This window comes from Phyllostomus hastatus, unplaced genomic scaffold (assembly GCF_019186645.2).
Source record: "Phyllostomus hastatus isolate PE091 unplaced genomic scaffold, TTU_PhHast_1.1 phas_contig_159, whole genome shotgun sequence".
Classification (NCBI taxonomy): Eukaryota; Metazoa; Chordata; class Mammalia; order Chiroptera; family Phyllostomidae; genus Phyllostomus; species Phyllostomus hastatus.
In genome coordinates, this window is record NW_025333640.1 from 37,187,503 (window position 1) to 37,202,643 (window position 15,141).

Sequence of the window (15,141 nt, forward strand, 5' to 3'; positions counted from 1 at the left end):
CTCAAGTTACATGAGGTCTTTGAAATTCATTTAAACCTGCTGCATCTTCTCTAGGGTACCTGTGAACCAAGAAGAGATTTGTGGGGATTTTGTATGTATTTTTACTGTAGCTTGCTGTGTTGTACTAAAACTGTTATTGGATAATTCACTTGATCAAAAACAGCGACTAAAGCTAAGAACATGGAGTGCGCTCCAAAGAAGAAAATATTATTCGGCCTCTCTTGTACATGTTCAGAAATATAAAGAAAATTGTTTTTTCATGTTTGCACAAATAAGTTATATGTTCAGATCTCAAAAAAAAACAAAAACGCACCACATCGCATTTCTATTTAGTAGAAATCAAGGAGCAATCCAAGAAGGGTGAAGAAAAATTAGGAGACTGGAGAGGAAGCAAAGGAGGAAACTGATTCCCCCATGAATAAAAAACATAGTTACGACGAGGCACATTCCCTTTATTGTGTCCCCTGTAGGATGTTCAACAAGAACTTAGGGATTCACTGTGGTAGCTCGTATAATCCTACCAAAAATGACCTGTGTGTTGTCATATCAATAAATGTTCAAATGTTTATATGGGAAAGAAATCGCCACTGGGTCAACTAGTTAAAATACAGTTAGCCATTTTCTGTGATAGAAGAGACTTTTTCTGAAAGCGCTTTCTCTAATAATCATCAACCAATCTGAGAAAAGTAAAACAAAAGGACAAATTTCACCAAAAATGGTGAAGAATTTTCACAACAAATATTTTGAAGTGTTTTATTCAGACACTTTTTTATTATACAACCTCCAACTGTCTAGATGCAGCGCCTTGAATCCATTTGCATTTGAGTGAGAACTGACTCCCTATAGAACCTTGTGCTGAATATGAAGATGGTCCATTAAAAATGATTACTTTAGACTGAAGCATCACCTAAGGTCAAGGGACACACCTGGTAAGGGGCTACGTGATAGGACTGGGTCCTGTGTCTTATGCCACCAAATTCAGTAATACTTCTTCTGTGTCCTAAATAATAATTTACCTACTGTAATTAAAATATCTCAAATTACTTTAATACATCTACATAAAAATATCCACAATAATATCCTGATGATAAGATTAATAGAAATATATTTTATAATTTCTTTTCTTCTGTTCCATGGTATATAGAGTGTGTACATATATTCCACTGAAGATTAAAATATTTTATAAAACACACTTGATTCAAAAGCTATCAATTAGGTTTAGAAAAGGTGAGAATAAACTACAATTTACAAACCATTTCATGGATGTAAATATACCATTGACTTTAAAGATTACTAACAAATCAAAAAATATTTCTTTAAAAGTATATTCCTCTGAAATATAAAACATAAACTTAAAACAATAGTTGTCCTTGCTACCACTAGCCTGAAAACTTCAAAGTTGTTTAAAGCATATCTAACTGTCTGAGAATGCGGGAATCATAACAGGATTCTGGGTACCTTATAACCACGTCTAGTGACGTCAGATTTGGCAGCAAATAACACCTGCATTTTTACAGATACACGTATACTTGTATATTTCTTCTTGCCTTTTTTCTCTGTATCTAGAAGGTATATTGATTTGAAGGGCTTGGTAATTTCTAATAAAAACAGGCATATTCTAATAATTGTTCCCTTTACATATTGATGATTCTCTCAACAATGAAATTCATCAAAATTCTGTGAAAGAGCTATCCTGTCAAAACTCTAACAACATCAGCAGATTAAAAATTATTACTTAAGACTGAAGCATTAAAGTCAGTAAGTCAAATGAAAGTATGTAAAAAGTGTACTGAATAACTTTTCTTAAATACCCACCTGCATAATCACCTATTTCACAGATATCCATAAAAACTCTTGAAGAACAAACTCAGTTGGTTACCAGTTCAGGTCTGAGTAACCTTTCTAATACTGTGGGTATGAAAGGTTATGCAACCAACTGTTTATTTAAGAAATAAATAATTCTTTTGTCACCATCTCCATATAAAGTTATTAATACATGTATTTAATGTTAACAGACTCTAAAAGATTATTTAAACCCTTAAATATAACTGAACATTTGACAATCAAAAGCAGTAGTTGAGTCAACACTAGTCATCTTCAAATATTGCTCTCAATTTTTTCTTTAGTCAAAAGAATTCCCACTCAAAAGTTTAATGTATAAAACAATACATAGTTGCTAATTTTTCTTAGAAAGTGGAGCCATGCCACTGTATTCATGCTTCATATTTACCACCTTGTCCTGCCCTTTGCTACGTAGTAGGACCTTGTAGTTTCTTGAGATTTAAGCTACATCGGAAGTGTGGTCTTGAAGGTGCGGAACCTCACCCATGTGACTGAAGTAGGAGGGGGTGCAGCACACCTGTCCTTACTGATGCTTTGTTTCTACCTGGAGTCTGGCAGATGCTCCAGGGAGGCGCAGGTCATTCCGAATTTTGAAATGGACCAAATTCTGATGCTCAACTACATGTGATTATGTAGGACATATGGCATATACCCAGGAACTGATGAACATTTGATAACACTATTCTTCTAAAGGACTTTGAAAGTGATATTGATGTATCAGTTTGTTGCCTTGTAGCTCAAGGCAAAATACTCACTTTTTTTGTCAAGAGATTGCAGTAGTGTTTAAGTTACTATTATGTTGTGGTATATTGCAGACGTCCAGTGTGTGATGGAGTAGTGTGGGAGGGAGGATACGCCTTAGGAAGGATCTCTTTCGGCATAGCAATGGGGATTGGAGAGAAGTTGACAGGTCAAGAGAGAGAGAGGACCATAATGGATACAATGAAAAGGCACAGATTATTTTTATTTAGGTCCCTGTCTAAAGACAGGTTTGTTGACAATGACAGAGGAAAACGAAAAGCGTAGGGGACCAGAAGCTCCCGGTGCTCTGGGAAAAGCCAGAGTTAATGCTGCGCATCAGCCGCCACTTCACAGACGGCCCATCCGGACTTGGGGTGTCTGTCCCCCACCCCAGAGCCACAACAATAAACACTCTGGGCAAGCTCAGGACGTGTAACTGCTTCATACTTTTCATCTGAATGTTTACTCTAAAAACACATGAAAAAGGTAGATTTTAAAAATTTTGTTAAGTGTTGCTTTTTGATTTTTCCCTCCCATAATTTCACTTCCAAACTTCCTTGGAAAACATTATTTTTTACAGCTGCCGCTTGGGTGGCATGGTTCTTCACATGATCATTTCCGTGTGCAAATATTCCAAAACACTAAAGACGCTGAATTTATGAACTTCTATTTTCTGCTAAGGTTGGTGAAAAATTCTAATTAGAGGCTAAGTAGACATTCCCCCCAATATTTTTAATATGGCCCACATGTAAAAACTTTGATTTATTATATTATGCACCACCTCGAGTGCTGGAGCAAGACACTGCATAGTCCCCTGAGAAAACTCGATGTTTAATGTTTCCAAAGAATTAAATGATACTTCTTGGATTCTAGTTGCATAAACACACAAATATCCACATCTTTTAACATTTTAAGAATTCAACTTGTTCAGGATTTATGCTTTACCCATAACTGAACACAATCTTGAACATATTATTTTCAAAACACTCTCATATGACTAGCATGAGGCCTCACCTTGAAATATATTGCAAATAGCATGAAAGAGAGAATACAGCATACTCAACTGATCGCCATGTGTAGTATCAGTAGGGTTACATAGAAAGATTGACAGGAAAAAACAACTGGAAGATTATTAAAACAAGCAAACAAAACTGAACAAGGAAACAATGAGGCTGAGAAAACCATGGTTAAATCTACAAATCCAATCCCTTGTATGCAGATTCCTCTTTGGAAAAGAGGAGTGGTAGCAGAGGAAAGAATGTGTCTCTTCTTTGAGGAGAAAAGTGAAGGGTGATAGTAAGTAGGGGGGCAGAAGGGAGGCAGGGAAGGAGGCAGAAATGGGAAGGTGGGGAGATAAGACGAGAGAAGGGAAAGGAGGGGAGAGGAGGGCAAAGATTAGGGAGTGCGCTATAGCCAATCAGCTCCGTAAACAGCAGAGCTAATTAAGTGAGAGTCTCCCTACTGCCCAATCAGAAGTCAGAGGCACAAGAAAGCAGGAGGGACAATGGATAGGTTGAAGCTATTAATCACCAGGGCAAAGGTAAGGGACTTGAGAGTGATGATTTGGCTTGTATTCTTATTATAGAAAAAAACATGTCAGTATGATACCAACATGATAGTATAATACTGTCTATGTTTTCATATAAAAATGAATTAATTTCTTCGAAGAATGTATTATTATGGATATTTTATTTGATTAACTTTTATGTTGTTTCGCCCTGGCTGGCGTAGCTCAGTGGATTGAGCTCGGCCTGCGAGCCAAAGCATCGCAGGTTCGATTCCCAGTCAGGGCACATGCCTGGGTTGCAGGTCACGACCCCCAGAAACCGCACATTGATGTTTCTCTCTCTCTCTCTCTCTTTCTCCCTCCCTTCCCTCTCTAAAAATAAATTTTAAAAATCTTTAAAAATTTTTTTTAAAGTTTTATGTTGTTTTAAATGGCTAGGACCACTTTGAGGAACTTTTATTATTAGATGGCAAAGATTATATCAGGGTGCTTTATCCTTTTTTGCATACATAGTTGATCTTATTTAAACCATGAAAGTAAAAGCTCCCTTTTTCACCTGGTGAAAAAGGAAGTAGACAAACACTGGATTTACTCCGTATAAATACATTCTTTAAAATTCAGTAAATGACCCTACTTATATGATCGATTATTTACGATATTGTTTCCTCAGAAATCCGCGGCTTTCTAGCATGTTTTAGTATTAGTTTTTATTCATATTATGATACTTGTGTTTATTTCCTCACTAATTTTTATCATTTTACTTAGTCTGGGTTCATGTTTATTTCAATGTTCTTTCTCACCGGATCCAGCCCAGCTTTCCACATAATCACGTACTCGCTGATTTGCATTATCATTAGGAGCTTACTGAATCTCCGAAGCGGGATCCATAAAACCCTTCCCAGCCCCAGACCTGGCGATCCCTGCGGCGGCGGGGCTGCCCGCACCGCGCAGCGAAAGCGTTTCCTAGAACCCGCTTTCCCTCAGCCGGCCCCCAGACGGCCCGCCTGAGGAAGGCCTGTGCAAAGTGCTCACAGGTTTCCTTCCCAGATCTCTGCAAGGTTTCTTCCAGGGCCTGGCCGGGAAATAAATGCAGTCTGCATTATTCCATAATGGCACCTTATTTGGATTGCCTTTTACCAAGCCATTAGTCTGAATTACTTTTAGTGAACTCCACAGTCTACTGCTTGTGGGAAGCAATGGGCTGTGAAGCAAGAATTGCTAGAGGGCTCCTTTTTCTTAATAGAATTTTTTTATTGTTTTTGTTTCAACAGCATGTTGGAAACTCCTTCATTTATACGAGCAGTAAATAAGCAAGATGAATGACATTTCAGCATGTAAAATGCAGGCTATTACCAGAAGAATGTAGATAATGCCATGTACTTTAATTTAAACAGGCTGGATTTTGTTGCGGGTCAGTGGCATAAAGCAAAGTACTTCAAGACAGGGAGCAGCAGGCTGGTGGGGTGGGGGCCCTCTCTCCCTTTCGTGGTCGTCCTGTTCAGCGAGGAAACCCGAGAAGCAATGCTGTGCGTCAGGCTTCGGGCCAGTGGCAGGAGAGAGTTAAACATGTATCTTGAACTTCTAGCACAGACTGTGATGGTCAAAAAGACAGCTGGAACAGCTCCATAACCTTTTTGTAAAGGATGGATCATGGCAGAAAAGTACTGCATAAAGAAGATCGCAAAGTAATTTTCATAGGATTTAAAGAAAATAGCAGTTGTCTTACCCTATTTGATTAATCATTCAAATAAAAAAAATCAAATATAATTTCACCAAATAGCTAAAGAATAAATTTACAGTGATATTGCCCATATTTTAGATGATGGGATGTAGCAATTGCTGATGAAAGAGGAAAAGCATATTAGACAATACTAATTACTGTTTAATTAGTTGGTAGTTCTGATAGATCTACAGAGGGAGTTATTAGGCAATTAGACATAGCCGTTCGTTCTACAAAGAATTTCCATATCATTTGTGATCCATGTTACACTAAACTTAAGAGAGAGTAATGACTACTATATGTGCGAGACTTGGGAGGGTACGCAGTTTCATAGTGACAAGCCAGCTTTAAGTACAGTGCACCTGCGTCATCCAACATGGTAGCCACCAGCTGTCCGGGCCTGCTGAGCACAGGAAATACGCCTAGTTAGTCCAAACTGAAACGTGCTGTAAGTGAAAAATGACTCGGTACCATATAATGCACATATCTCCTTATTTTTTCTATCGATACCATAAAATTAGTTTTATGTATTGCGCTAAAATATGTAATTATAATTAATTTTACCTGTTTTTTTTTCAATATGGCATCTAGAACATTTCAGATTACACAAGTAACTCTCATCATCTTTCTATTGTATCGTCAGTTGGACTAGTGCAGACCCTCCTCGTGGAAAATGAGTCTGTTGGTTATTTCACACAGGGCAAAAAGAGTTATGTAATTCAGTATTTACTGGTGTTAGGCTACGTTTATTCAGTGCACTCTCTCTCTCTCTCTCTAGTAGGCATTAACTTGCCAAGTATGTGAGTTTGCTGGTTAAATGACTCTTCTCTAAAATGTGCCGAATAAGCACTGCCCGATTTTGTGCTAATAACCATTCTCTGTCTGCCTTTCTGTGCTGACCACACTCTTCCGCTGGCTGCAGCATCGGTATCACAGTATCGGCCGTCTATGGGTGCTCGACACAGTCGCCGATGGGCAGGTAACCAGAACAAATGAAGAGGCCCATGTGGGAACCGTGAAACCGCTGTGAAGGAGAGAATTCATCTGCCGCTCGAAACAGGGTGGATGCAGCCAAATAGCAGCCGTAGTCGAATGAATGCGTGGTAAATGGATATGAGGACGCTGCCAAAGTATCGCCAGCTTTTTCAGTTTTTAGTAGAAGGTACGTTTCGGAGAATTCTGCGCCATCTCTCCTCCCTCCCCCCGCCTCCATTCCCGTGACCCTCCTGCTGCCTCTCCCGCTCTGGTCTGGAAGGCAGTTGCAAGAGAAGGAGCGCTGAAGAGGAGAGAAAGTCCGGGTGCGGACGGGGTGGTTCCCTGCCTTCATCCTCCTCCTCCCTCCCGGGACAGACTTCTCTCCGGCCACGGCTCCTCCCGCCAGAGAGACCTCTTCCCCGTAGCTGCGATTCTTTTCCAGTTTCAAACAGAGTCACCGCGCACTGCGATCTGTTAGAAAAGTGTTGGCTCTGGCTCCTCGTAGATCGACGAAGGGTCGTGAATCATTTTCAGTGTCTGTCTTCACACGTATTCGTGTTTGATGACAAAGGAGACGGTCACCCTAATTATTTCTTTAGAGCTGGATCTTCTAACTTTATCTTTGTGTTTATCTCGTGCTTTCCTTGCTTTCGATTCCGAGGCCGTAGGCACACCGGCGTGTTTCCATTCCTTCTGGAAACAGTGCCTCTCCCCAGCGTTCAGGAGCGTGTTCCCGGTTAGGGCAAGGCGAGCCTTTGGAATTCTGGCCCTGCCGGGCTCCAGCGTCCCAACCAACTGGGGCCCGGTGGGTATTGCTAATTATTTTCATTTCTGAAGGGAAGATTTTATGACGATCCCTTCCTGCTGCTGCACTTGCAGCCACGAGGAGGGCACGTGTATGCTGGGGGTGGGGAGGGATTAGGTAGCATGTATTTTTAGTTTGAAAGAAACCTCCTCTGGAATTCATGGGGAACACAGTATTACCCCCGGATCCCCAGTCTCAGAGCTGGCATCTGGGTGTGTGAGCGGGCCCTCTGCCCTGGCGAGGGAGCGCTGTGTCTGCTTGTGCAGGGAAGCGTGAGCCTGGAGGGTTGAGTCGGTGCACCTGAGAAGGTGCATCGTGGCAGACTAGTTGCGTGGGCCAAATCGTGGTCCACTTGGTCCCAGGTAGCAGAGTTACAGCCGGCAGCCCTGTAACCTCTCCTGCAGCAAGGGACAGCCGCGTGAGCAGGTGTGCCCTTCCCGGTGTTTGCATCTAGGTTTCAACTTCAGACACCTGCCCAGCCATGCTATTGCGCCCTGGCCTTCAGAATACAGGGCCTGGTAGGTGTGCAGTGATAACAATCTTGACAAGTGAACACCGTGATTTCTCCAGCAACGGCTCTTTAAAAGGTTGAAGCATCATAGAAGCTGGTGGCCCTCAATGGTCTATTGAATAGAGTTAGAATAATTCTATTCAATAAAAATTAGTGGTTTCAAGAAGGTTTCTTTAAGGGTTACTCTTTCATTGTTCAGAATAGAGACTGTGGATTACTCAGCAGCACATGATTTCAAGCTAAAGAGACCTGAATTTGTAAAGTAATTTTTCCCATTTTTCAATTTTGTCAATCAGAACAGGTTTCTTAGTGTCTCTGAGGCTCCATTTTTCAAAAACTTGATTTAAATGTTGATGAGAGGCAATGATACCTGTCTAACAAGTTCAGTGCCCGACTGACCCAAATGTAGGGATCTCTGTAAATTCTCGACCAATGATAGCTGCTTCTACTCTCAGATGCTTTCATTTTAAAATATGTGCAACCTAAGTTGGATAGATACTAACTAGTAACTCTTTTTATTTTTAAAATTAACTTTAGTGTGGTAACATTGGTTAATATTGCTGTATCAGTTTCAGGTGTATAATGCTATGATGCACCATCTGCACCTTGCATTATCTTTTAAAAATAATTATAATTTTTTTAAAGATGTAACATTTTATTTTGTTTCTTCCTGACATTATGATTTTATTATTTCAATGTAGTTGCTCTAAGATGTACTCTGGAAATAAATGAGTAACATCTTTGTAATAAATAAAGTTGTTTTATTATTGAAAGTAATATGCCAAATTGCTGAGATTAAGTTTTCCCATTCTATTTTAATTATGCTGATTAAAATTGAATTTAGTTTATGATAATAATTTAGTTATTTTCATCAGCTTTCAATTTAAACCATGTCATATTATTAAATATTTGGTGCATACAGTGCTTTTATTTTAAAAAATGGAACATACCAGTACAGTTTTGCCCCCCATTCTTTTTAACTCTTCATGAAAAATGCACATAACTATTTTGGGGGGAAAACACATCAAGAAAATACTTTTATTTGTTTAAAAGTTTAAAGCTATTATTCCTTAAGTACTTTTACCAAATTTTCTTGTATACAGCAGAATGAATTAATTTGTAAAATGTTAATTTTTAAAAAGAAAGACAGATTTCACATTTTTGCCTTGAGCTTGGATATTGTAAATAATTACCAGATTGAATTCTTTGCATGGAGTTTCTTAACCATTTCATCTGAATATAAAACTAGATGATTAAATGAGTAAATAAATATACCTAAATTCTGCATTCATCTGCAGTTCTCATTAAAACTCACTGCCGTGGAGCTGGCGGGGCACTGCCTGTCCCAGATGATCTTTCTGGTACTGGCAGCCCCTGAGCTGGGCCTCTGAGTCTGGTCTCCGTTCTCTGCGGCAGCCACGGCCCTGCTTAGCTTCAGGGCCGAGGGATGGCAATGCTCCGACGGAAGAACCTCGCCCCCCCGCCCCATGCACCTCAGCCACCTATGTTTTATGAGTTCACCATGTGCAGTTGTCAAGTAAGAATTCACTTGAAGAAGGGGTTGGGGCAAGAGATAAATGCCTTCAGAATTACTGCTATCACACAGCTGACTCTTTTGTCTAGTAATTATTCAATAGGTTTATTTTTGGCTCCCAAATGAACTATAAATTCTGTTAATAACAGGATCACATTTCCTACTTTTCCATCATAGATACATGCCTGTGTACAAATAAACACCACACATGCAGTGGGAGTGTGTAGGAAGGAACTCGTTCCAACTTTTTGCTTCACCCAGAGATTCTGCTCACCACAAAGCAGATTTGTAGAAATCTCAATTGAATGAAATTTTCTAAAGTGCCTGGGAGGCTAGATAGAAACTAGAATTCTGACACGATGCAAAGCCCTAGGGATGTTTTCTTAGAACCTGGTTTGAGAAGTTATTTTGTTGTCATGGTTGAGAAAACTGTAGCCGATTCAGGTATTGAAGAATATATTTGAGGTTTCCCAAACTCAGGGACACCTTAGAATTTCCATACTCAGTTATGGTTATTTGAAATGATTATACCGACTCTCAGGCTCCTGCCTCTACTCTCCCTGACGTACTGGTGAGCTAGAGTGACGGAAGCAGCATTCTGTTTTCTGCCACTGGTGGAATCACACTTCTCATAAATCGCCCGAGGAACTCCAAGTCACTGTGTTGTTGACTCCGAGACTTTGGCGGTGACCAGAGTAGCCAACGTCATAAATGCCCTGGATTTCCTCGGTGTCTCTTTAAAAGTTGACCATATTTCCATTTCTGTCTGGGCTTTGCAACTTATTCGCTCGCTAAACTTCATCCAGTCCCCTAACTATCCTCCTGCCTCACTTCCTTCATCATAAAGTAGAAGTAATAATGCCACCTACTCAGAGTTGTTACAAAAACTAGGGAAGCGAATATTTGTGAAGCACATAGAATAGCACTTGGCACGTGGTTTGTGGGATATAGATCTCAATTAAATAGTTAATCTTTGGAAGCTGGCCCCCCAAACACATTTTTGTTCTAGCTTCTATTGAATAAGCTGCTTTATTTACCATCCTGGGCAGCTGACGCTGTCAAACTCCCTCTCACTGCCAGCTCATCACCCTCACGCCCCAGTCCAAAACACCAAATCCAAAACAGACTTCTCAAGTGAGAATTTAAAATATACTATTCCAACACAGGCGTACTTATAAGTTTGTTTTTTCCGGGAATGGAGCCTCCAATTTTTGTTCATTTACCCAAATATAAATCGGTATTTTATATAGGAGAGAAGTACACATCCCATGACCAAGCAGGAAAATGAGATGGCCCTCCCCACTAGTGACGGCTCTGTGGTAGTCCTCAACTCAACATCGTGATAATCAAAATAATTTTGAGGAGACTGACTTTATCGAACACCAACAATATCAAATCTTCTATTTCTTTTTCTCTTCTGGTAGGTGAACAATTGAATTTGTGGGCTTTGGAGTAAAATCTTTCCACCAGTTCTATATTCCAAAGTAATTTTTCAAAATCTAGCTTACTTACACACATAGACATTTATAACCAAATCTGGATATAATTGCATGTCGAAGAAATAGAATTTTTTAAACCATTTTTTGGGGGGTTCTATGATTTTTTTAAAGATTTTATTCATTTATTTTTAAAGAGGGAAGGGAGGGAGAAAGAGAGAGAGAGAGAAACATCAATGTGCGGTTGCTGGGGGTCCTGGCCTGCAACCCAGTCACATACCCTGACTGGGAATCGAACCTGCGATGCTTTGGTTCGCAGCCCGTGCTCAATCCACTGAGCTACGCCAGCCAGGGATGGAAGAAATAGAATAATAATGAAGTATAAATTAATTTTACTATCCCTTTGTGGTAATTATTATACTAACAATTTTATTTTGCAAAAACTATGAAGAGTTGGGATATCAAGCTTATTAAATTAGGGTTTGAAAAACAAAAGTCCTAAGGTCATTGGAGGCAAGGTGAAGTTGAAGTTTTCTCCCATGTGATAGTGGATGAGCAGGCTGTTGCTCTGGAGACTGATTCTCAATTATGTCAGCCAGAATGGTTTGAACTGCTGCCATTTCTTTCAGCCTGTTGAGAATCCTGGGAAAAAATCAACTGTGGCTTTGATTTCAGATCAGCAAGTCAAACAATTGTTTATCAGACAGCATATAATCCAGGTATGTAAATTAAGTTTTCAAAGAACCTCAGAAATAACAGTTTCCATCTTTCCTTAGCCCACACTTACCCATTTCATGTATTCCATTTATTAAAATTAACAAGAAGTGCCTTTTTACATATCTGCACATCTAGACCCCACCATTCTGGAATGTCCTCTGGACGGCATTAAAACCAGATGTTTCCAAACATCATGCGTATGCTGAAATGATTATACAACGAGAGTTTTTTTCTGGGCTGTTTCTGTTCAGACAAGAGTGCCAGTTTCCATTAGTTTGGAGGACACTTTTTTTTTTTCTAACAGCATAAAGTTGTTTCATGATCAAAAATATAGATTTTTGTGTGGGTCAACCACAGTACAATATTGCCTTAGAGAAGGATTTTGAAAAGCATAGATTCTATTAGAAGTTATGGGTTTTATGCATGTAATAATGTTATTCTGTTTGATTTTCATTTATATAAATTATCATTTTATTTTGATTTATATATCCATGGATTTAACCAAAAAACGGTGAATTTGAACTCCTGGGAATGGAGACCTGTTCTTTTCCCTGTCTGTTGTGTTCTGGAGATAAGCTACCTTAATCATGGCAGTATGTCTAAAACGAATTCCGTGCAACTGTTCTCTACCTATGTGATCAATCTTATCATACTTAATGGAATGTTCGGTGCTATTTAAAATGTTATAGATTCTCACTGTTGGCCGAGCTAGGGAAACAACTACTAGTTCAATTTCTGTCTTCAGGCGTGTGCTGTTAGCTGATGATTGGTTTCCATACATTCCACATGGAGCTGTGGGCCATTAAAAATAGAATTTTGTATAAAATATATAAAAACAATTTTGTAAAGTATTTTGAAATAATTAATGGACATAGCTAGTAGTCATTTTTTATGACAGATCCAGCATATGTTAGTATAATGTTAGACTAAATTTCTACCCAATGTGAGGAAAAAATGAAACCTAGATTTTCCTTCTTGGAGATAAGAATATAAGATCCAAGTTTTTAACAACTAGTAATATGAAGAATGAAAGTCATCATTACTTTTGAGTGATTGATCTGAATTTATTATTTTAATGTTGTATTGAATGATAAACATCCTAATAACCAACTTTTCCATTTTCTTTTAATTAATGGGCAAACCCATTGTGAATAAATTACTGAGTTCCCACCAATAATCTTCCAAAACTACTTAGTGATGATATTAGTAATGTAGAAAAAGGGGCAGCTGAAAATTTTAGATCAAAATATTTACTGAAATATTTTGGAAAATAGCTTGAGAACATTTTCTTTATAAGCAATCCAATTTCATTGTAGAAAAAAAGATATAAAATTCTCAAAACTACAAATTATTTCACTACACAAAAATTATATTATTTAATCCTTTGTAATTGGTTAGTTATAGGCATATGTACCATTTGTATAAGACAAATATTTATATGATAAATACACATGGAAAATGTGTTTCTAAATTTTATTTTGTTATTTCTTTTTGGTTGTTATATTTTCAAGAGAAATGCAAATGAAAGCTCAACTGCTCATACACTTGAGGTTATACATAGCTCAGGTAAGACTGCGGAACTTTCAATAAAAATGATTCTGAATACCACAACATGATTCTTTTTATGAAACTGCCCAGGTTACTTATTTAGATTCTATTCTGTAATTATTTTTATAATCTTGAGCAAAATAAATCTCATCTGAATGGTTGGCATGTATTTAGAAAATGAAATGGGAAGAAAATTATATGGGCTTTACCTCTGCTAAATAGTTCATAAATTTTTTACACTTCTACTAAATTATTTAAGACATTTTATAGATTTATTATAGATCTCATTTCCTACTACTACTTTCTTTGCCAGTTACTGTTTACATGACCTTTCTTAAGAATAGTCAGTATATGCAAATATTATAAGCAGCTATTTCCAGGAAAGCCTATGTTAAAAAATAATAACCAGCCTATGTTCTTCAACAACTAGAAGGGAAGAAAACACACGCTTACCAAATATGGGTGAGAAAATAAAAAGCTGAGATAACCAATAATAACTACAGCAACATATTCAAAAATTACAACTCATGATGAAAATTAAGATGATGTTTAATAGGATGATTATACATTTTATCCTCAGGTTCAAAGAGAGTACAATAGAACTGGATTAATATAAATTCATTTTTAAAAGTTGGTTTTCACTTTGCTACAAAATAAAATAAAAATTCAATAGTATAATGTGCTTTCAAGAAAAAAGTAATCACCGTACTTTAGTGGAGGTTTCCCAAGTTTTTCCCATATTGCTTTCCAATAAATCCATAGTGTTTACATAAATAGAAATCCACTTCAGACTGTCAACTTGTCAGACTCTGTCAACAGAAAATAGTTCAATTTTTGATCATAGAACTAACAAACGGGATTAAGTATGAGACAGTAGACAGAGTTGCAAGGAATTGGAAAACTTTATACATGAAAAACAGCTGAAGACAAAGACCTCTTAAAACTCAATAGTAAGAAAATAAACAACCAGATTCTAAAATGGGCCAAGGACCAAACAGATGCCTCACCAAAGATGTACAGATGGCAAATAAGCATTTAAAAAGATGTTCCACATCAGATGTTATTACAGAAATGCAAATTAAAACATGAAGAAGACATCACTACACACCTATTAGAATGGCCAAAGTCCAGAACACTGACAACACCAAATGCTGGCAAGGATGTGGGGCAACAGGAACTCTAGTTTATTGGTGGTCAGAATGTAGAACGGTCCAGTCACTTTGGAAGACAGTTTGATAATTTCCTGCATGACTAAAAGTGCTTTCACCATATGATCAAGCAAGTGTGCTTCTTGGTATTGACCCAAAAGAGTGGAAAACACAGGTCTACAAAAGTCTGGGCGTGGATGTTTATAGCGGCTTTATTCATCATGGCCCGAATGTGGAAGCAACCGAGATGTCCTTCAGGAGGTGAACGGAAAACTCACCTGTGGTACATCCAGGCGATGGAATATTGTAGAACACTAAAAAGAAATGAGCTATCAAGCCGTGAAAAAACATTTTACTTTAATCCCAGTACTTTACTTTAAACCCAGTATTTTACTTTAAACCGAGTATCAGAAGTAGGTTAGTATCTGCTGGATAACTAAAGACAAAATGTGTTTGTATTCAATTAAAATCTGCCAAAGAAGGGTCAAGTAAACGTGACATTTTGTATGGACTTGACAATATTAATTTACTGGTTTATGACTTAAAATATAGAGATATTATCAGTGCAGCTTTTCATGTATATGCAGAAACTTCTCTTTACAGATATTCCCAAAAATGTAAGAAGAAATTATTTGTTTTCATAGAATGTTCAATTTA